The sequence below is a fragment of the Cherax quadricarinatus genome, chromosome 9 (assembly GCF_038502225.1).
Source record: "Cherax quadricarinatus isolate ZL_2023a chromosome 9, ASM3850222v1, whole genome shotgun sequence".
NCBI lineage: Eukaryota > Metazoa > Arthropoda > Malacostraca > Decapoda > Parastacidae > Cherax > Cherax quadricarinatus.
In genome coordinates this window covers 60016674-60039402 of record NC_091300.1, presented here as the reverse complement: position 1 = coordinate 60039402, position 22729 = coordinate 60016674, and positions in this window count along the sequence as shown.

The following is a 22729-nucleotide window of genomic DNA, read 5'->3' as shown; positions in this document are numbered from 1 at the left end:
GCATTCTACTGTTTACAAGTTGTTATCAGGCTTCACCTCCTCCGCATTCTACTGTTTACAAGTTGTTATCAGGCTTCACCTCCTCCGCATTCTACTGTTTACAAGTTGTTATCAGGCTTCACCTCCTCCGCATTCTACTGTTTACAAGTTGTTATCAGGCTTCACCTCCTCCGCATTCTACTGATTACAAGTTGTTATCAGGCTTCACCTCCTCCGCATTCTACTGTTTACAAGTTGTTATCAGGCTTCACCTCCTCCGCATTCTACTGTTTACAAGTTGTTATCAGGCTTCACCTCCTCCGCATTCTACTGATTACAAGTTGTTATCAGGCTTCACCTCCTCCGCATTCTACTGTTTACAAGTTGTTATCAGGCTTCACCTCAACCGCATTCTACTGTTTACAAGTTATCAGGCTTCACCTCAACCGCATTCTACTGTTTACAAGTTATCAGGCTTCACCTCAACCGCATTCTACTGTTTACAAGTTGTTATCAGGCTTCACCTCCTCTGCATTCTACTGTTTACAAGTTGTTATCAGGCTTCACCTCAACCGCATTCTACTGTTTACAAGTTATCAGGCTTCACCTCAACCGCATTCTACTGTTTACAAGTTATCAGGCTTCACCTCAACCGCATTCTACTGTTTACAAGTTGTTATCAGGCTTCACCTCCTCTGCATTCTACTGTTTACAAGTTATCAGGCTTCACCTCAACCGCATTCTACTGTTTACAAGTTATCAGGCTTCACCTCAACCGCATTCTACTGTCTACAAGTTATCAGGCTTCACCTCAACCGCATTCTACTGTTTACAAGTTATCAGGCTTCACCTCAACCGCATTCTACTGTTTACAAGTTATCAGGCTTCACCTCAACCGCATTCTACTGTCTACAAGTTATCAGGCTTCACCTCAACCGCATTCTACTGTTTACAAGTTATCAGGCTTCACCTCCTCCGCATTCTACTGTTTACAAGTTATCAGGCTTCACCTCAACCGCATTCTACTGTCTACAAGTTATCAGGCTTCACCTCAACCGCATTCTACTGTCTACAAGTTATCAGGCTTCACCTCAACCGCATTCTACTGTTTACAAGTTGTTATCAGGCTTCACCTCCTCCAGTAAATTCTAGTCTTCATAATTTCTTCTTTAATTCACTTCTTCCGTAGTATTGTCTTCCCTGTTCCAGGGAAATGCCGATGTTCCTGCCTCTGGTTTTGTCTTTACTACAGATTTTTCTTCTAGCTTTCCTTTTTCTTTCTCTCTTTCCTCATTCGTAGCGAACTAGGTAACTACAGCTACGTTGTATAACTGTTTCATAATTGGCAGACGGAGGATCGAGCATACACAACACTCTTAAGAGAAATATGGTAATCTTAATTCGTACTCCGCTACAATATTTCATATCGTCCTCTTGTAATTTATTTAATTTTCCACTTTCTCTCCCTTTTCTTCCTCCTGTCTCTCCTTTTCATTCACCTCCTGCTCTCCCTTCTCTTGCTTCTCCTCTACCTACCGCTTCTTTTCTCCGCTTCCAATAACATTTTCTCCCCTTCTCCAACATTCGCGCCCCTGTTTTCATACTCCAATAAATACTAATAGTCCCATTCTCCAATAAACCTTAAAGTTTGAAAGTACTCGAGAGAGAGAGAGAGAGAGAGAGAGAGAGAGAGAGAGAGAGAGAGAGAGAGAGAGAGAGAGAGAGAGAGAGAGAGAGAGAGAGAGAGAGAGAGAGCAAGAGCGAGAGCGAAAGCGAGAGCGAGAGAGAGAGAGAGAGAGAGAGAGAGAGAGAGAGAAAGAGCGAGAGCGAAAGCGAGAGAGAGAGAGAGAGCGAGAGAGAGAGAGAGAGTGAGAGAGAGAGAGAGAGAATGTCATTTCAGGAGACCAAGCCACTTGGCTCCACTCCGAGGACAGCGAGAAGTGATCTTCTACACAACAAGACGGGCAGCAAAGAAGTAACTAGACTCTACCTGTTCCCTACTCCAGAATATCGCTTCATCTGAGATCATTTATTCGTATCTGGAACACGTTCTTACACTATAACGACATCAACGAAATAAAATCTGTCGATTAAATGAAATCACTGGCCCACAGATGGCTCCAACTTCATCCTGTTTCCTATTTTATATTTCTTAACAGCTCTTAGCCTGTAAACAAAGTTAGGAAGTATAAACTTAACCTTGTTAAACCCCGTGTAGAAAAGAGAAACGGAGAGAGGAAAGAGAGAGAAAAAAACGAGAGAGAGAGATGGGAAACTCACATAACGGAAACCCTAAATGGTCATTCCGAGGTTGTCTTCTGAGATGGCAGCACATTCTGTTAGTTATTGTCATTATGTTACTTTGGCTATGAGCGTCACATATGTGACTGTAATATTGAAAAATTGAAAAAAATTACTCCATTTAAGTACACAGCTTCTTAAATTTGAAATCAATTGATCTTATACCGTTTTTAGGAAATTTCTCGGTTAACGTAATATAGCTCAGGATTGTTAAATAAGTTAGATTGTTTTCTGATATTAAAAAATTGTTAATTAGATCACAACTTCATAAGGGAACTATTACACAGACACGTTATTTTTTTTTTAATTACGAACAGAAAACAGAGACGAACCAATTACATTCTCCAATTCAGTCAGATCACTGTATAAGAGACGTCTAAAGTCACTCATCCGGCTGTTGTATCCACACTAAAATAATGACTTCGATTAGGAGGACGAGCTGCTATATTAGGACTCCATCTGGGGGTCTCTGCTTTCTTTAAGACACAAGGTAAGACATAACATAGCTAGGAATCCAACATTCCTAAACATTTCGTCAAATCTTTATTGAGATGTTTGGAGACTATTGATGGTGCTTCGTGGATCTATAATTAACGCTAGTACAATAACAAAATACGTCTTTGATAGTAACAAAAGAAAGCAATTTACTGCATAAATATTAAAACTGCCAGGAGAGTTCAGCACGCAGTTTGTCTTATATCACAACTAATCTCTAATACACTTAAAAAAATCAAACTCTCAAAATAACCAATTAATGAAGAATTAGGAAATATAATAAGCCTAAATACAAATGTGTGATTACCTTCTATTGTTTTAACTTAAAAACCAAGTAATCACGCCAATAGTTTTCATTAAGGTAAAGACACAGGCTAAGAGTCGTAATCTTACAGAGCTGAAGATAAAGCCTTTACTTATCTCCCTCTTAATTAAGAGCCTCAACATACATACGTCTCATACTTATCATGTCTTATTAACCTTGCCTACTGTGAAAATTACTGTAAAGGCATAAATTCACTGATGTACAAGGGATTCATTACTCTTGAGTGTATTGTTGCCAAGTGCACTCATTGAATTCTGCAATGATGGACAAATGTACACACAGATATAAATTAGTTAGGAGGAAATACCACTGTATAACTAAATTTCTTAAGAAATGCAATCGTTAATGACTCCATAACTCTCCAAGTATTCCACACTGTTCATATTTTCTCTTGTAACTTAGTAGGGACATTAATGACTCTAGCTTGTTGTTCAATATGGTTTATCTTGACCTTGTTTAAATATTGTAATCCTATTCGTTGTTTTCAAGTTTTCAACAAGGGGTTATTTTCTTTCAAGACTTTTAGATTCTTGTTAGAAGTTCCCACAGTATTAGCACTCCCCCTTGCAGAACCCCACAGTGTTAACACTGCCTCCTGCAGAACCCACATTAATACTGCATCCTGCATGACCCACATTGTTTTCACTGCCTCCTGCAGAACCCACATTAATGCTCCCTCCTGCATGACCCACATTGTTTTCACTGTCTCCTGCAGGACCCACATTGTTTTCACTGCCTCCTGCAGGACCCACATTAATACTGACTCCTGCAGGACCCACAGTGTTAACAGTATATCTCGTAGGATCCAAGAAAACGCTGTCAGATCATTATTTTTTTTATTTTTGGTCGTAGCACATTGTTTACTGTGCTCTGATGATATTATTCAATTATTGAAGGTTTGCCAGATTTTCCCTAACCTCAAAATTGTCTGTTTCCACAATAAAAACGTGTCTGACGCTTGTTCATGTTTTGTCCCCCTAAATGTTATTCATCGCCACTCTTGCCTTCTTGTTTAAAATACAATATTCATGTTCGTAACTGTCTCATTTTATCTGATAAAACTATACTGTAGTTTTAGTTTAAATATTTCTCTTGATGTTCTAACTGTAAGGGATCCAAACTGAGAACTTCCAGTATACTCAAAAGTGGAGTATAAGGATAGAGAGAGAGAGAGAGAGAGAGAGAGAGAGAGAGAGAGAGAGAGAGAGAGAGAGAGAGAGAGAGAGAGAGAGAGAGAAGCAAAGTGAAAGAAAGGCAGTCAATTTTGTGGGGCTCTGACCCTGCTAGTCAATATTTGCTCTGAGGACGAGAAATTCTCTAGGTAACGTTACCTAACTTATCCAGTTTAATCAAAAGACATGCGTAAAAAACATATGATAAACCCAACGTGAAAGGGAGCTCGGTAAATTTTGCTTCAACGGTCAAAGATTTGACTGACACAAAAATACACGAAGAACTATCAAACATTCCTTTGGAAATGGTAATCGGTACTTATAATCCACACCAATGCGTGGAAAACCTGAATACCGAAGCACACTGTGGAAACTCTGTATAAAATATGTTCTGCTTAAATATGACGAAACATTCACATACAACGAAGAATAATATACAAAAGAATAAAAGGGTTAGTGAACTGCATAAAAACTAGCATATGTCAAACAGTGAAACGATTACCAACACTAATAGATTGCTCCTATTATTTGTATACAGAATTCCGACCTCCTTACTGAGGCCGCCCCCGACCGGTGTTAGCAAGAGTGTGCTGGTGGGGGTATAGATTTCGGGAGTGAATCCTACATGCACTGTGACAGCAGGGCAATGTACCAAGATATGCCTAATGGACAATCACAGAGTGGTGCCAGTCGATTCTCCATGTGTTATCCGTGAGTACGTCGCAAGTGTACAGTATGTACACATGCGACTCAATGGTGGTAAGACGGCTGGACGTCAAAACTTGGTTTGATAGAAAAAAAATTTGGTCCACTGCGGACGAAAGTTGTTGCCAGCGGTGGCGGTGGTCGTGAGAGAGCACTGATAAAGGAAGTCCGAGTAAGGAATACTGAATCGAGACTCATCCCTTGCATCTATAACTAAGCGAACACAAGGAAGGAAATTCACTAGTTTCAAATATAATTTAAAGGGTTTTCAGGGAACGGGAACTGTAAAAAGTAGTTGAAGGAGAAGAACTCTGAATCAGGTCCCCTAATAATATCTAGATAAGTGGAACTCGTTGTGTACACCTGTGTATTTAACTCGGTGAGTAAAAGTTGAGTACTGCTAAGTGAATACAGTTCGGTGAGTAAAGAACGGTGACTACACCACTGAACACTTCACATATTGTCAAAAACACATGCATAATAAAAAAACATTTGCTAGTAACATCGCTAATGGAAATCGTTACCAGGCGCGACACCAAGGCTAATAATTTAGAATATGAATGAAGGCATAAAAATAGAGGTCATATATCTGTTGTAAGAGGTCCGGGACAGTCAAATAAGGACAAGGAATAATTTATACAAGTTACGAGAGGGAGGAACTTTTCTCACTACCTTGACCTAAACTACCAGAGGATTATTATCTAGAGTAAAACAAAAAAAATATCTTCACTCCCGGAGAAGAGCATGTTTCAGGCTTCGTGTAACAGTGGTGGTGTTGCCTCCTGAACGAGAATCTCACCTCGATAAACAGACTTCAGGAGGAGCAGAGCACCATCATGGGCGCTGAACTCAGTTGTATATCACTAGTGCTGTCTCCTGTACGTGGGACTCACCTTGGTACATTAAGGGAGGAGCGGAGCTCCTTCCTGGGCACAGTATGTCAGTGAGAGTGATGTTTTTGTTCCTCGTTCTTACTGTGGTGGACAAGTATTAACTCAGAACTAAATGGCATCTAGACAGTACACAAGAAAATACACACATTGGAGAACACAAGCTTTTAATTAGAGTGTATTCCAACCAGGTGATAGCAAAGTATAATGACATGAGAGAGGAACACCCCTTATAATCAGGTGAATATCAAAACAAAAACATTAGGAACTGGACATTTTTAAAATTATTTATTTATATTAAAGCTATGAGTCTTAATATATACAGTCAGTAAAAATTATCTGTGACTTTATCATGGACTAGCAAGTCTGCGAAGATTCTAATTTGTTTTAAGTTTATGTTGTTTATACCCGAACATAATACGCTCTATTTCTCCTGCCTATATTTTGCGCTACAAACAGGCAGGATCTATTAGGCTTGTCACATCCTGTTGTGAAGGAGGAACATTGAAAAAAGTTTCTGATTGCTGTTTTTGTCTGAATTATCTACCACTCGTTGGTATTCCCATGCCATCTACTCTTACGTACTGGATGATGATCTTGAAACGTCATTTGAGAATATATGGACATTTAGAAAACTGCCTTTGGAGTCTGTGTTTGCATTTATTATCTTGGTTTGTTCATTGCCTATGTACGTGGGACCAAATACTATAGGTTTTTTATTTGTATTGTTCTGGATGTTGGGTCCTGCTCTGGTGAAATGTCTAGGGATAGTTTTAGAAGAAATGACTGTGGAAGAATGAGGAGTTTGTCTCAATCATCTTACTTTTTCAGAGATGAGCATATTATCTGTCAAAGGCTAAACAACTGATCAACTACACTCGCTTTTATGCCGAACCAAGAACAGTCACATTCCAATGATTCACTCAGCTCAACTCTATCTTTCCTCCCACAGGTATATATTTGAATTTTCTGTATTTATTGATACTGCCCATAACATAACTAAACATTAACTCAGTAAGAGTTTTTTTCCGCAAATTGTTTTTTCCTCATTATTGACAGCAGCATTCAGTTTTGTTCAAACTTGTCAGACACTGCAAGAATATATACGTTTTATTCAGTGTATATCCCAGGCAACTCCTGAATGTCTATCAAGATATGGTGAACTAAGAATGCACCCTAACAGTCCTTACAGGGAAGTGCTGGGCGCATTTCCATGAGGTGTCCGTGAGTGAGATGCAAGTGGCCAATATGTAGGCGGGAAAGTGTAGTCTCTCAAACATGACAGCGGTGCGAAAAAGATAGTAAGAAACTCAGGCGAGTTTTGACAGAAAGCAATCTATTGTAGACCACTCGGACCACTGTTGCTGCCAACGATTGCAAAGTTGTCTATAGATCACTAAAAAATAGTGGGAGGTCATGACTGACAGGCTTAGTCTGCCTCTTCGTTACCCTGAACATCGAAATTTCCAAGGACCCAGCAAGCGGCATCTTTGAGTTTACTATAAATATGGCAAAAACAATGTTATATATGGAGGAATCAAATTACTGGATAGCCTTTAACATCAAGTGGGAATCAGATGAGGTGGACATCAACAAAATTTGTAAGATGGCTATGATAATTGCAAACAACTAGGCTGGGAAAACTCTGGCCGAGTGTAGTGAATCATTCCGGATAATTATTTCAGAACAAACCGTTGCATACTCAATATCATCATGTGACTAAAAGCCATTGATGTACTCTCCAATAGAACAGAAATAAGAAAAAAAATTATTAAGAAAGAGCAAGAAAGAAGTCATAGGAGTTAAGTGAACTTTCTCACATGGAAGCGGAAAGGAGAAAGTGCGAATCACCAGGACTTCCTAAGGAGAGAGATAAAACTAAGATGCAGGATATACATGTATGTAAAGAGGAAGCAGATTAATGGAAGCGACCAGAGAGCAAATGCAGAGAGGAAAGCGCTGCAGTAAACAGGAGTGACGAAACAACAAACAAGTTTTACTTAAAATCTGTACCATCATGTTCATGGAAGGACGTGAAAGCCGTGAGAGTGGAAAAAATAAAGGAGACAATGGGTATCACGTCAGTCTTGCAAAGACAGAACGTTTGCCTTTGCATATAGGCTCTCAACCTGGGGAAGACACAAATGGGATCGAGTTTAGATAGAATAATAGTTGAAGCAGAAAATACAATTTGTAACTGTAGTCCAATTTTGATAGGATTAGGGCAAATAGGACAAAAAAAAAAAGACTTATCTATCAGCGTCCCCAAGAAGATGGATACCTAGGGTTTTAAGGAGATTCAGGCAGCTTGAACCTATGACAAGCAGGTTTTAGAGAGTTTATATGAGGCTTTCATGGAATCCAGCAATCAAACAGAAGACCGAGAAATTTGTTCGCATCTCCTTTAAGGATTCGGGGACCATACAGATATAAAGTGGTACGAGGGACAACAGGGGCGTCTTCTGAAAATAATCTGGGCCTTGGGAGATGGCTCAGTGGAAAGCTTGATCAATGGCATTCTGGAGAGAGGCTGCAACAAAGTGCAAGACAGCCCCTATAAAAACTATAAAATCACTGATATGACAACAAGACCAAATATCTGAAGGGAGAACATTGACAAGATCATTAATAGAAAGTAGGGAGAGAACAGTACTTAGAACATAGCTTGGGGAACGCCTGTAGCTTGAATATATTCGGGGAAAAAACCTATTGCTAGCTCGGAGAAAGAAGTGTCTCTCCGAAAAGAAATCCTCAAGGAAAAGCGGTAGAATGTCTCAAGGGCAGGTGGAGTCAGAAACTTCATCGAGATCAAAAAATAACTGAGTGGCTATTAGCAAAATACTTACGAATATAGAAATTCAAGCTGATTAAGAAGACTACTCTCAAACTCTTCCAACCAAAAACAAAGTGACGAGGGAAAAAAATTATGGATTTCCAAATACCACGCTAAACGTTTTTATACCGGGGTTCTACCCAATTAAAAATTGCACTTGTAAGAGCATTTAATTTCTTGTGAGAGGTGTCATGGTCCGAAGTAATTGATTTACGATAAGGCAGGACAATGGCAGTTCTCCACATAAGAAGGGAAACTCCTTGTGAATTAAAAAAATTGAAGAGACGTAAGTGAACGATGTGTACCATATGTTGTAAGTGTTCAAGCATAAACATATGGATGCTTCCCTTGTTACTGTCAGATATGAATATGGCAAAAGATAAGCTGTCTCCTTATTACGAAACTGTTCTGACTATCGAGGAGACTGTCTCCTCATTACGAAACTGTTCTGACTATCGAGGAGACTGTCTCCTCATTACGGAACTATTCTGAGTATCTCGGGTAGAATGTTTGCAGAATCCAACACCAAATTAGCTGCTAGTCATGTACCACAGAGAAATTATTTAGTGAGTTCAGAATTGCTACAGTTGTTAATGGATACTGGATTAGAGGTAGAGAAGATTCATGAAGTATATGTTTATGATCAGAGTAAATTTTTAGTCGTATATCAGAACTAATATTGAACAGAGAACTACCGCACAATGCCCCATTATGTCCAGAGTTTTCAAGCAGACTAATAATAATAATAATAATAATAATAATAATAATAATAATAATAATTATATTAATAATATAATAATAATATCTTTATTTACTACAAGTACATGTAAAAGGTATACAGGCCTAAATAACATCAATGACTTACTACTTTATTGAAAGGCCATTGTTATGCTGAGCATTTCCGGCAAATTAGGTCAGTTTTCTCCCATTACGTGACCCACACCAGTCCACTAACACCCAGGTACCCATTTTAAACTGATAGGTGAACAGGGACAGCAGGTGTCTTATGGAAGCACGTCCCTGTTGTTTTTCAGCCGTGCCTGAGGAGATTCGAACCCCGAACCACAGTGCGTGAGCTTAGTGCGCTAACGTTCGAGCTACGGGACACCATAAAGCCATATTGCTGTTTATGGGGAAATGTTACTTAACATTACAAAGTATGAGGACACATATAGATGTATAAATAACAAGACGTCTTTCTCTAGAGCCGACAAAGATCAATTTCTTAAACATATTACATATATGGGTCAAGACAGTATAATTTACTCATTTATCATGCCAAAATTAATGGTTAATCAGCTCTTTACCTTGGATTTCAAATTCTTGAGAGTGCCAAAAAGAAATTGTATTACTTTTAGTATAAAGTTTAACAGCCTTATTATGGGGTTGATGTTTATTTGTTGTTTACTAAACACAGATTTTTATATATTCAACATAAAATGTGAAAATTGAAGAGGGAATCAATGGTTTAATATGTTAATTTGTCTAAGTACCCATTTGATCATTCTTTGTATAATAACAGTAGGAAAGGAGAGAATTATTAAACTCGGAAACGATACATTATAAAATTAATGAAATATTAGAGATAAAGGCAAAAATATATTCTGTAAAACTGAGCAGTGAGACGGGTAATGTCAGTAGACCAAAGGGAATCCCATCCCATTTCAAGCCTTCGTTAACTCATACTCACAGAAAGAATGCATTCATTAAACCACATAAGGAAACTTTTGAGTTTAAATCGATTCGTAATGCGAGAGGAGAAATGTTGATCATAAATATTATGATGAGATGTTTGTCCTTGGGTGATGAAAGGGCGATCATAGACACCACTAGTTCCTTGAGTTATGTCACCCTGATATACATATATAATGCAGAAGACTAAGCTAGACTTAGGTTCACTTTCCATTGTAAATACCTAAATGAAGACCAAAACTTGCATAAACATGTAATATATTACAATGCTTGACATATAATGTATTATAATGCTTCTTGTGTGGATGAATTGTATTGTAATGCATATACCGTGTATCGTTAGCACCTTCAAAACAAAATATCCGTGGAAGCAAAGAGGGAATGTATGAGAGAATAGTTGTAACAACACTCTTATATGGGTGTGAAGCATGGGTGATGAATGTTGCAACGAGGAGAAGGCTGGAGGCAGTGGAGATGTCATGTCTGAGGGCAATGTGTGGTGTGAATATAATACAGAGAATTCGTAGTTTGGAAATTAGGAGGAGGTGCGGGATTACCAAAACTATTATCCAGAGGGCTGAGGTGGGGTTGCTGAGGTGGTTCGGACATGTAGAGAGAATGGAACAAAATAGAATGACTTCGAGAGTGTATAAATCTGTAGTGGAGGGAAGGTGGGGTAGGGGTCGGCCTAGGAAGGGTTGGAGGGAGGGGGTAAAGGAGGGTTTGTGTGCGAGGGGCTTGGACTTCCAGCAAGCGTGCGTAAGCGTATTTGATAGGAGTGAATAGGAGTTTTTAATACTTGACGTGCTGTTCGAGTGTTACCAAAGTAACATTTATGAAGGGATTCAGGGAAACCAGCAGGCCGGACTTGTGTCTGCACTCTGAAGGAGGGGTGATAATGTTGCAGTTTTATAACTGTAGTGTAAAGCACCCTTCTGGCAAGAAAGTGATGGAGTGAATGATGATGAAAGTTTTCCTTTTTCGGGCCACCCTGCCTTGGTGGGAATCGGCCGATGAGTTAATAAAATAAATATTTTGTCTCTATTGTATATACACCTTGAGGTGGGTGGCTATCTATGACTGTCAACGACGCTGGAAGAGGCAAGGGAAAAGACTCAAAAATAGAAAAAGTTTGCCTTTGAGAAACATTGAGTTGGCAGAGAGTTTTGGTAATTGGGGGATTTTTTTTTTATTTGAAGATGTTGAAGTAAGAGATGAGTGCTTAGCCAAAGAAGACTGTGTTGATGGAGAAACACGTAGAATAGAAGGCGAAGGAGGGAGGCTGAGAAGGAAAACAGGCAAGAGCATCTGAGTCAAGGCTTGCATCCCTTGTACAAGCCTTGACACAGGGGTGACTCAGGGAAACGGTACAACAGAGCCCTGAGGATGCCGAGAAGCTATGGAATAAGACAGCCGTGGAAGTCTGCCATAAAGGCGGAGGAGACTGCCGAAACATAAGCGAGGCCCTCATTTTCTGTAAGAGAATGAAATCAGCTTTCCTGCAAGAAAACTTTGCAACGGTTGGAATATGTAGAGTGAACCTTCCCACAATTAAGGCAAGTAGGTGGCCGCTGCTGGATGTATCGTAATGGTCATCTACACTGCCGACCGAGCATTTTGCCGATGACCAGCAATATTCGGCTGGGTATACCTGGAGTATATCTAGAGAGGGTCTCGGGGGTCAACGGTCCCGCAGCCCGGTCTGAGACCAGGCCTCGTGGTGGATCAAGGTCTGATCAACCAGGCTGTTACTACTGGCAGCACGCAAACTGTTGTATGAATCACAGCCCGGATAGTCAGGTACTGACTTTAGGTGCCTGTCCAGTGCCTTCTTTAAGACAGCCAGGGGTCTATTGGTAATCCCCCTTATGTATGCTGGGAGGCAGTTGAACAGTCTTGGCCACTGATACTTATTGTGTTGTCTCTCATTGTTTTCGTGGCGCCCCTTCTTTTCACTGGAGGAATGTTGCATCTCTTTTGCTTTCATAGGGAGAGATTTACGTGCGCAAGTTTGGTAGTAATCCCTCTAGGATTTTCCAAGTATATATTATCATGTATCTCTCTCGCCTTCGTTCCAGGGAATACAAATCAGGGGACTTTAACCGTTCCCAGTAATTTAGTTGCTTTGTCGTACTTATGTGTGCCGTGAAAGTTCTTTGTACACTCTCCAATTCAGCAATTTTGCCTGCCTTGAAAGGGGCAGTTAGTGCACAGCAGTATTCCAGCCTAGGGAAAACATGCGATTTGAAGATAATCATCATGGGCTTGGAATTCCTAGTTTTGAAGATTCTCATTATCCATCCTATCATTTTTCTAGAAGATGCGGTAAATACATTGTTGTGGTCTACGAAGGTGAGATCCTCTGACATTATTATTACTCGCTCATTGCGTCACGTAGGGAATATTTCCGGCATTTGTAAACACTGCTTGACAGGACTTCACACATTGTAAACCTCAATGAAGAGTCTAATTCAGAAACCCACGCTTAAAGTAAGGACCCCCTCCCCAACTCACATATAAGTTCTCCAGGTAAAGACAGTATTATCTCTAACAGTGTCATAAATTGTGCAATTATTGCAATTATCTTATGCAAGCAAGTTTTGTTGATTCTTCCCTGCGGGTTAGTCTGTGAGTCCAGTGTCAGCGTGTAGATCGTATCAACATTTATATCACCTCACATTAGTCTTGACGCTGGTAAGTGTATTCACATGTGTAATATTCCGATAACCCGGTCTGGTATGGTCTGGATTTGACTGACACGATATTTAATCAGTAACTGTTAGTGAGGTATACAACTTTCTTGACATCCAACTTTCAGTTTCAGATTGATCTAATCTGAGAGTGAACCACTAAATACAATGTCTAACAATTTGAGTACAGCTGAACCACTTGCCAGAAAACTTCTTCATCGTTATGCTACCTAACAACACACCTACTTGCCCAGCCTGTGTAGGTCTTTCTCAACTACAACCTCCCCAACATTCCCGACCTTACTCTCCACCCTATATATACTCATGTACTCTTTATCCAGGTAGATCTGTTTGTGACCTGATAAAACCAAGTGTGTGGGCGAAACGTAGTAAATAAAGAATCGCATTATACTGCAGTTGTGTCCATTTTTTCCATCGTGTTAATATTTCATACCAATTATCTCCATCCACATCTGAAAACGAACCACCAAATACGTTCTAACTCTCCCATAACTTAACTTTTTCCATGCATCCTGCATTCATCCCTAATTACAATGCAATTAGAAGTCCCCATCACGCAAATGCAATTTCAAAGACTAAAAAAAATACATTCAAACAACGTTAAGGAGCCAGCAACTGATGCTGGAGATGGATAATATACCGCCCGCCTGCGCTCTGGTGGGATGCTGCGTTCAGGATGGTCACCTTAACAGAAGCTCCAACGATGAGTCATCATTTGACTAAGACCCACGTCAAGAAACACTGGTTTGGTTTCCCGACGAACCTTGGATAACCTACCAAGAAAAATATTGAATGAGTGAAGAAAAGAAAGCTTTCTCTTGTTAGGATGATCTACAATGAATGGAGATGGCTGGCGAGGCAAAGAGTCTTGTTATCATTGTTATTATTATTATTATGATTATTATTATCATCATTATTTTTAATTAAGCATTGTTATATTTATTATGAATGTTATTACTAATATTATTATTTTAAAATACCCACAAGATGGAGAAAATTACGCTTTAGAAATGCCTTTAAAATGGTGAAGAGAGATGCTGTCTTGCCAGCTGTTCGGGATCGGTTCCCCAGTCTTTTTCCCTTCATTTCAGCCGCTAACAGCAAACCCTCAATTCTTTTGCTTGGAGAACTTGATATTCAATCATCACAGGGTGTTCAGCAGGGTGACCCACTCGCTCCACTTCTGCTTGGCAGTAAGAGAACTAACTTCCAGCCTACGCAGTGAGCTCAATATCTGGTACCTGGATGACGGCACTCTGGCAGGTACTGAAGAGTCCCTGTTGGGGGACCTACAACTGGTGAAAACACAGGGAGAAGACTTGGGACTCATCCTCAATCCCTCCAAGTGTGAAATCATCACAGCAAACCAGGAAATAATCAATGCTGTGCGAAGAATCCTCCCGGAAGTCTCTACTACCACTCCGTCCAACAGTACCCTCTTGGGAGCACCGCTGGGTCACCAGGCCATCGGCACTGTCCTCAGGGACAAATTGAATGTCCTGATGAGAATGGAGGAGAGAATAAGCGATCTTGATGCACATGATGCTCTGTATCTCCTCACAAGGTGTCTTACTATGCCAAGACTCACTTACTTCCTGAGGTGTGCACCCTCTTTTGACAACCCAACACTCGATGAATATGACGCACACCTGAGATCAACTTTTAAGAAGGCACTGAACCTGTCACTAGAGGATCAGCAATGGGATCAGGCAACCCTCCCAGTGCGACTGGGAGGTATAGGAGTGCGAAAAGCAACGCATGTTGCTTTACCTGCTTTTCTGTCTTTATGTTTTGCTTCCAGTGCATTAGTCAAGAAGATAGTTCCCGAACGCTTGAGAGACGTGGTAGGAGCTCAAGACCCCAGGTTTACTGAAGCAGCGATTTGGTGGGACACCCTTACAGACTCCTCCAGTAGACTACCTCCTCCCAAAGAGCACAAACAGTCCCACTGGGACAAACCGATCATGGAAAAAATCGCCAACACAATGCTCTCCAATGCTTCAGGAAAGGACAAAGCTCGTCTCCTGGCAGTGAAGGCACCACACTCAGGAGATTTTCTGTTAGCTGTTCCCAATTCCTCCCTGGACACCCGTCTCGACCCACAGGCCATTCGGATTGGTGTTGCTCTTTGCCTAGCTGCCCCCATCCTCACCGAACATAGGTGTATTTGCGGAGGGGCGTCAGCTGATCAATTCGGACTTCATGGTCTTGTGTGTCACACAGCAGAAGGGAAGTATGCCAGACATGAGAAGGTCAATGACATGATAAAGAGAAGCCTCGCCACAGCCCGTTGCCCAGCTCAACGGAAACCCCAAGTACAGAGGTCTTATGGAAGTCAAAAGCGTCCTGATGGAGCCACTATGCTACCTTGGAAGGATGGAAAGCAGATTGCCTGGGAGTACACCTGTGCCGCCACATTGGCAGACACCTACTTGTCATACTCCGTAGTGGAAGGGGGTGGAGCTGCCAGCCACAGGGAGACCCAGAAGACCCGAAAATATGAAGACCTTTCCCCTTGCTATAACTTCGTTCCTATAGGGTCGGAGACCCTTGGAGCATGGGGCAAGTGTGCTCTAAAGTTCCTCAAAGAGCTGGGTGAAAAGCTCATCATAGAAACCAAGGACCACAGGGCGACCAGCTTCCTCTTTCAGAGACTCAGTGTTGCGATCCAGAAAGGAAATGCCTGCAGCATTCTGGGCACACGGCCCACCACAGGGGAGCTGGACGAAGTATTCGAGATGTAGCTCTGAGTTACCTATGTTGTTTTACTTTCTGTTGTATTTTTGTGAATGTTTGGCCAGTGCATTTTGTCTTTAAATAAAACATACTTGAAATATAGGGGGTGGTAGGAGAAAATTCTCAAACAGCTTCAGGGAGAACCTTGAGTTTTCCCTGAAGCAAGTTTATTCTTTTCTCTGAGGATGAGGGTCCCCAGGACAGTTCTAGAGGTGGTACCTCTTATATATATATATATATATATATATATATATATATATATATATATATATATATATATATATATATATATATATATATATATATATATATATATTAATGGGAACTTTTCACTACTAATAGCTTCTTCAGTCGTAATACAGAGGTAACTATCAACGAGCATATATAGTTGCAGGAGTCAGGTGGGAGGCTGCGAGATGGTAGTAATAATATTGGTAGGATTGCCGGCAATATGTACGATATAAAAGGACGCATGTGCACCTAATGGGACATTTTATTGTTGCAACATTTCACTCTCCAGGAGCTTTGTCACACTAATACAAACAATACAGAGACACAGAGAGTATACATAGGCAACAAGTGAGATGTAAAAGCATTAGGCTAATTGGTCCTTGCTGTTGGTTGTAGTGATATTATAAGTAGTAGTAGTAGTAGCAGTTGTAGTAGTAGTAGTAGTAGTAGTAGTAGTAGTAGTAGTAGTAGTAGCAGTAGTAGTAGTAGTAGTAGTAGTAGTAGTAGTAGCAGTTGTTGTAGTAGTAGTAGTAGTAGTAGCAGTTGTAGTAGTAGCAGTTGTTGTAGTAGTAGTAGCAGTTGTTGTAGTAGTAGTAGCAGTTGTAGTAGTAGTAGCAGTTGTAGTAGTAGTTGTTGTAGTAGTAGTAGCAGTTGTAGTAGTAGCAGTTGTAGTAGTAGTAGTAGTAGTAGTAGTAGTACTAGTAGTAGTAGTAGTAGTAGTAGTAGTAGTTGTAGTAGTAGTAGTAGTAGTAGTACTAGTAGTCGTAGTAGTTGTAGTAGTAGCAGTTGTAGTAGTAGTAGTAGTAGTAGTAGTAGTAGTAGTACTAGTAGTCGTAGTAGTAGTAGTAGTAGCAGTATTAGTAGTAGTAGTAGTACTGGCGGGTTTATTGTTTCCAGAACTCTTGCTAATACTTCAGAGATGGTGAAAGTGCCTTCATTCTGCTTAATTGTGGTTACAATGGCGATTAAGGACGGTTTTTTAATTACAAGGCTGATGTTGTTAGATTTTATCAGAAGGTTGATGGAATTCCCGTGTTGTACACAAGCAGAAACTATAACGTGAACAACACTTGTGTTATAAAGGGTTTAGAAAACCGACGAGATGAATGTGACACCTTTAAAACATTTGGAAATCTTTACTGCGGAAACGTTCCGCCAGCCAGTGGCTTTTTCAGTCCAGTACAAAGAAGAACGGTGGAAGATGAGAATTTACGGGTAATCAGTCCCCAAACATAGATACATGATGTGTTCAGTCGTTCAGTCTTGAGAAAATTAAAGGATATGCATGGAGAAGTGGCTTATATACTGTAGTCAGGTGAAGTGACACAGCAGAAGCGGAATCACCTGTGAAAAAATCCATTAGTTTAAATAGTGTAAGCCGCTGTCAGAAACAGCGGCATCTAGGGATCTTGATACAGGTAATTCTTCAGTGACTGTCTAACCTATAGGCATGACCTAGTTATACTATTGGATTTGTCCACTGGTGACCCTGCCATCTGCTGTTTCAACTCATCTGTCTACCGTATCTAAGCAACTTCTCTGTGCATATTCTGTACTTTTATGAAGACTGACATCGACTACAGGATGAGGGAAAGATTACCTCAAACTCCTCCTTATCTTTCACCGTTCTTTTCTGTATTCGGCTGAGGAAGACACTGGCTGGCGAAACGTTTGAGCAATGAAGATTCCCAAATGTTGCACAAGTGTGTGTTTCTTCAACACATGTGTGCAACATTGGAATTCCTCCAACCATGTGATGACATTTAACGACGCCGCCTCGTGAATAAAGAACCCAGTTTCCACAGACGTAAACGCCTTGAATTATACTTAATCGTAATTTCAGAAGTAAATGAAAAGAATAAAGGCTACTTCGTCATCTCTGAAGTACTATCAAGAGTTCTCCTCAAAACAATAAATCCCGCCATCACATAGCAACCAAGAATTACCTCCACTTCTGGCTTACAACTGCTGCGTTTCTTTTTACATCTCAGTGTTGCCTGTATATATCCTCAGTGTCCCTGTATTGTTTATAACGTCTTGATAAAGCCCCTGGAAAACAAAATATTGTCACAATAAAATGTGGCATTAGTTACACAGGTGCCATTTTACCTAACGAGAGGATGGCAGTAGTAGTAGTTACAGTGGACTCCAAATCTGACAATATCCTGTTGATCAACAGTTTGGGTATACTGTAACTGCCGGTCTTTTTGATAGACAGTAAAACTGAAATAATTAAGGCCGCCTTTATAGACTTTTGTTGTCGTAAATCCTCTTCCTTAACGATTAACCTAGCCTCATAGAACACGTTAAGGCTTCCAACATCGTCTTTCTGTTAGACACTCACGTTTGTATGGTCGTCAGGGTTGCAAGTATCCAGAGATCTTGCACTTCCTTTCAAATATCGTGTCACATTACTCACTTGGATACTCCTGTGCTACTGACAATTTTTTAAACGTAAGTTGAAGAGCTGGTAATTACTATACAGTGGTTTGGAAATTAAATGAGACTGGGGTAAATTTTATGATTATATCACATGTCTTCGTTTCCAACTTAATAGATTTAGGCTATTTTCTCTTCAGAAGAGTTTACTACCGACTTCTGGGAACAATCCAATTGTGGTGTTATGCTGCGTCTCTCGTCAGTTCTACAACAGCTGTTGTTCTGTAAGGTAATTCCAGCAAGTGTGCTCCGTGAGTCAATGTGGTTTCGCCAAATTCTTCCCTTGAATTCATCATTACTGCTAAAATTTATGATAGATGTTACACCTAGGAAGCGTTCATTCTGTTTTAAGTATCAGACAGATTGACTAAATATTGAGCCTAATAAAGTCAGTTGCTAGACGGATTCTGAAGAGAACTGATGACACTGGTGATTGTGGAGCAGTGCGTCGAAGATGTGGAAGAAAATGCAAGACAACACCTTACGATGACAGAATTATCATTAAGAAATAGTGTGAAGGATACTAAAAAAAGCCAGCAAAGATTTACAGAGAGTTTTGGCTTCAGCTGTTGGACACCTTCTTGAAGTTGGCAGAACTACCAGAAAGCCTGTAAAGAAACAATTATTGACTGTTGCTATGATGAAAAAACGACTGCGGTGGGCACTCGATCATAAAGGATGGATGACAGATTATGGAGAAAAAATATATTTTGAGATGAGGCACATTTTGAAGTACACGGGCACAGATCAGTGGGAGAGGCGAACCTCTTTTGAATGGACACATTCAACAAGCGCCATTAAAACACCCATATAAGATGACCATTTAGGGTTGTTTTAACGCTAAAGGCCTTAAACGGCTTGTTATTGTTAAGGGATCGATGCACAGTGACAAATACAAGGCAATCCCGGATATTCATTTTCTTCCCATTTTGAATAGAGACTTTCCTGATGGAGAATAAACTTTCCAGCAGGATATTGCTCCATGCCAGACTTTCACAAAAAAAAAAATGCTGCATTCTTCGAAGATAGTGAGCTAAGCGTTCTAAACATTCCTGGAAACTCTCCTGACCTTACAAACGCAGGATCGCGAGAGAAGACTGTTCAACTGTGGAGAAGCTAATTGCTGCTGTTATTAGGACCTGGTACCATGACGATGAACTTGCGTGTAACAATGCTTACAAAAGTAAAGGGTAGTCATATCACTTATTAAATCAATTATCTGTTATATCATTGCCGTGTATTTGTCAAATATACATTAATTTTCGAAATAATTATTTTATTTCGTCATTGTCCCAGTTAATATGCACACTACTGTAACTTTCTTTCTAAGAGCTTACAGAATTACCAGTCCGAGGTTCTTCGAGGAAGAGTGCAGGCACAAAATACCATTCAGCTCGCTCCACTTACCGTTGCACTTAATGCATAATTACAGGACACATGCGACACCCATTCTTAACAATGCTTGTACCATTCCAGCCGAGGGAAATCCTCCCAGGTACATTGTTTTGCCGGTCAGCGACGTTCCAACTAACTTTTCCAGTATACCTGATAAATGTTAGAATAATCACTAACTCCTCAGTTACTGTAATAAATGTGCAGAAACACATTTATAACAGTGGAAGTATACATAATACCATGTGCAGAATGTGACAAGATATTTGTAAGAGAAAGAGAAAAATCTCCGGATGTTGAGATCCGTGAGCACAAGAACGCCTGCAGGTTTAATGACCATAAAACCACGAGTGTCCAACTCTGAAACGATAATGGACACCTTATGGAGTTTAATGAGGCCAAGTGTGTCGTTAAGGAGGATGGTTTAGGAAGACGAATGTGAAGACAGGCTGCCCTAATTGCCTTCAATAACACTGCCCATGAGAAATCCTGCAGTTATACTATAACCGAATTGTGGATCAACATTAATTTGCCCATAATAGAAACCAATGTAACGTGATGCTTATGAGTAATTCTCAAACCCAACCCATTTCACAACCCTTGTAGTAATACTATCACCGTTACAACTCATCTCCCCACACTTGTAGTAATACTATCACCACTACAACTCATCTCACCACACTTGTAGTAATACTATCACCACTACAACTCATCTCCCCACACTTGTAGTAATACTATCACCACTACAACCCATCTCCCCTCACTTGTGGTAATACTACCACCACTAAAACCCATCTCACCACACTTGTAGTAATACTATCACCACTACAACCCATCTCACCACACTTGTAGGAATACTACCACCACTACAACCCATCTCACCACACTTGTAGTAATACTACCACCTCTACAACCCATCTCACTACATTTGTAGTAATACTACCACCACTACAACCCATCTCACCACACTTGTAGTAATACTACCACCTCTACAACCCATCTCACTACATTTGTAGTAATACTACCACCACTACAACCCATCTCACCACACTTGTAGGAATACTATCACCACTACAACCCATCTCCCCTCACTTGTGGTAATACTACCACCACTACAACTGCTACTACTTCTACTCCTCTCTCTCTCAGCTTGCTACCTGACTCCTGCCACTATATATACACATTTCTAGTTATATTAGTACTAAGACTACAGGAGCCAATCGTGGAGAAACGAATCTGTTAATACATGTCCAGCGCTGTACATAAGACCGTTTTTTCACATATTTACCTAAGCATTCGGTTAACCATTTATTTACCCTGGGAAGTGTAACTCCTTTTCCACTTGGCTAGCCACTTATATTACAATCAAGAGAATAATGTGATATCTGAGGGAAAATTATACTTACGAACAATAAGAGGAAAATTTTACAAAAATATGAGCTAATGATGCCACTGACAATATAAAGTCTGCAGTCATCTGTTCTGTCCTCCACTTAGGTCTCCACTGTCACTCTCTTTAAAGTATTCCATTGCTGTAGAGTAATTTAAATTCCTCAGTTGAAGGAGCATTCAGTCGCAAGTCTCTGGGTGTCTGTGTCCTTACTTCATACCAAGTATTCTCACCCCCACCACAGACGATCCTCCAACATCTTGCCTCCACCACAGACGATCCTCCAACATCTTGCCTCCACCACAGAAGATCCTCCAACATCTTGCCTCCACCACAGAAGATCCTCCAACATCTTTCCTCCACCACAGAAGATCCTCCAACATCTTGCCTCCACCACAGAATGTCCTCTAACATCTTGCCTCCACCACAGAAGGTCCTCCAACATCTTGCCTCTACCACAGAAGGTCCTCCAACATCTTGCCTCCGCCACAGAATATCCTCCAACATCTTGCCTCCACCACAGAAGGTCCTCCAACATCTTGCCTCCACCACAGAAGATCCTCCAACATCTTGCTTCCACCACAGAATATCCTCCAACATCTTGCCTCCACCACAGAAGGTCCTGCAATATCTTGCCTCCACCACAGAAGATCCTCCAACATCTTGCCTCCACCACAGAAGGTCCTCCAACATCTTGCCTCCACCACAGAAGATCCTCCAACATCTTGCCTCCACCACAGAAGGTCCTCCAACATCTTGCCTCCACCACAGAAGGTCCTCCAATATCTTGCCTCCACCACAGAAGATCCTCCAACATCTTGCCTCCACCACAGAAGGTCCTCCAACATCTTGCCTCCACCACAGAAGATCCTCCAACATCTTGCCTCCACCACAGAATATCCTCCAACATCTTGCCTCCACCACCGAAGGTCCTCCAACATCTTGCCTCCACCACAGAAGATCCTCCAACATCTTGCCTCCACCACAGAAGGTCCTCCAACATCTTGCCTCCACCACAGAAGGTCCTCCAATATCTTGCCTCCACCACAGAAGATCCTCCAACATCTTGTCTCCACCACAGAAGATCCTCCAACATCTTGCCTCCACCACAGAAGATCCTCCAACATCTTGCCTCCACCACAGAAGATCCTCCAACATCTTGCCTCCACCACAGAAGATCCTCCAACATCTTGCCTCCACCACAGAAGGTCCTCCAACATCTTGCCTCCACCACAGAATATACTCCAACATCTTGCCTCCACCACAGAAGGTCCTCCAACATCTTGCCTCCACCACAGAAGATCCTCCAACATCTTGCCTCCACCACAGAAGGTCCTCCAACATCTTGCCTCCACCACAGAAGATCCTCCAACATCTTGCCTCCACCACAGAAGATCCTCCAACATCTTGCCTCCACCACAGAAGATCCTCCAACATC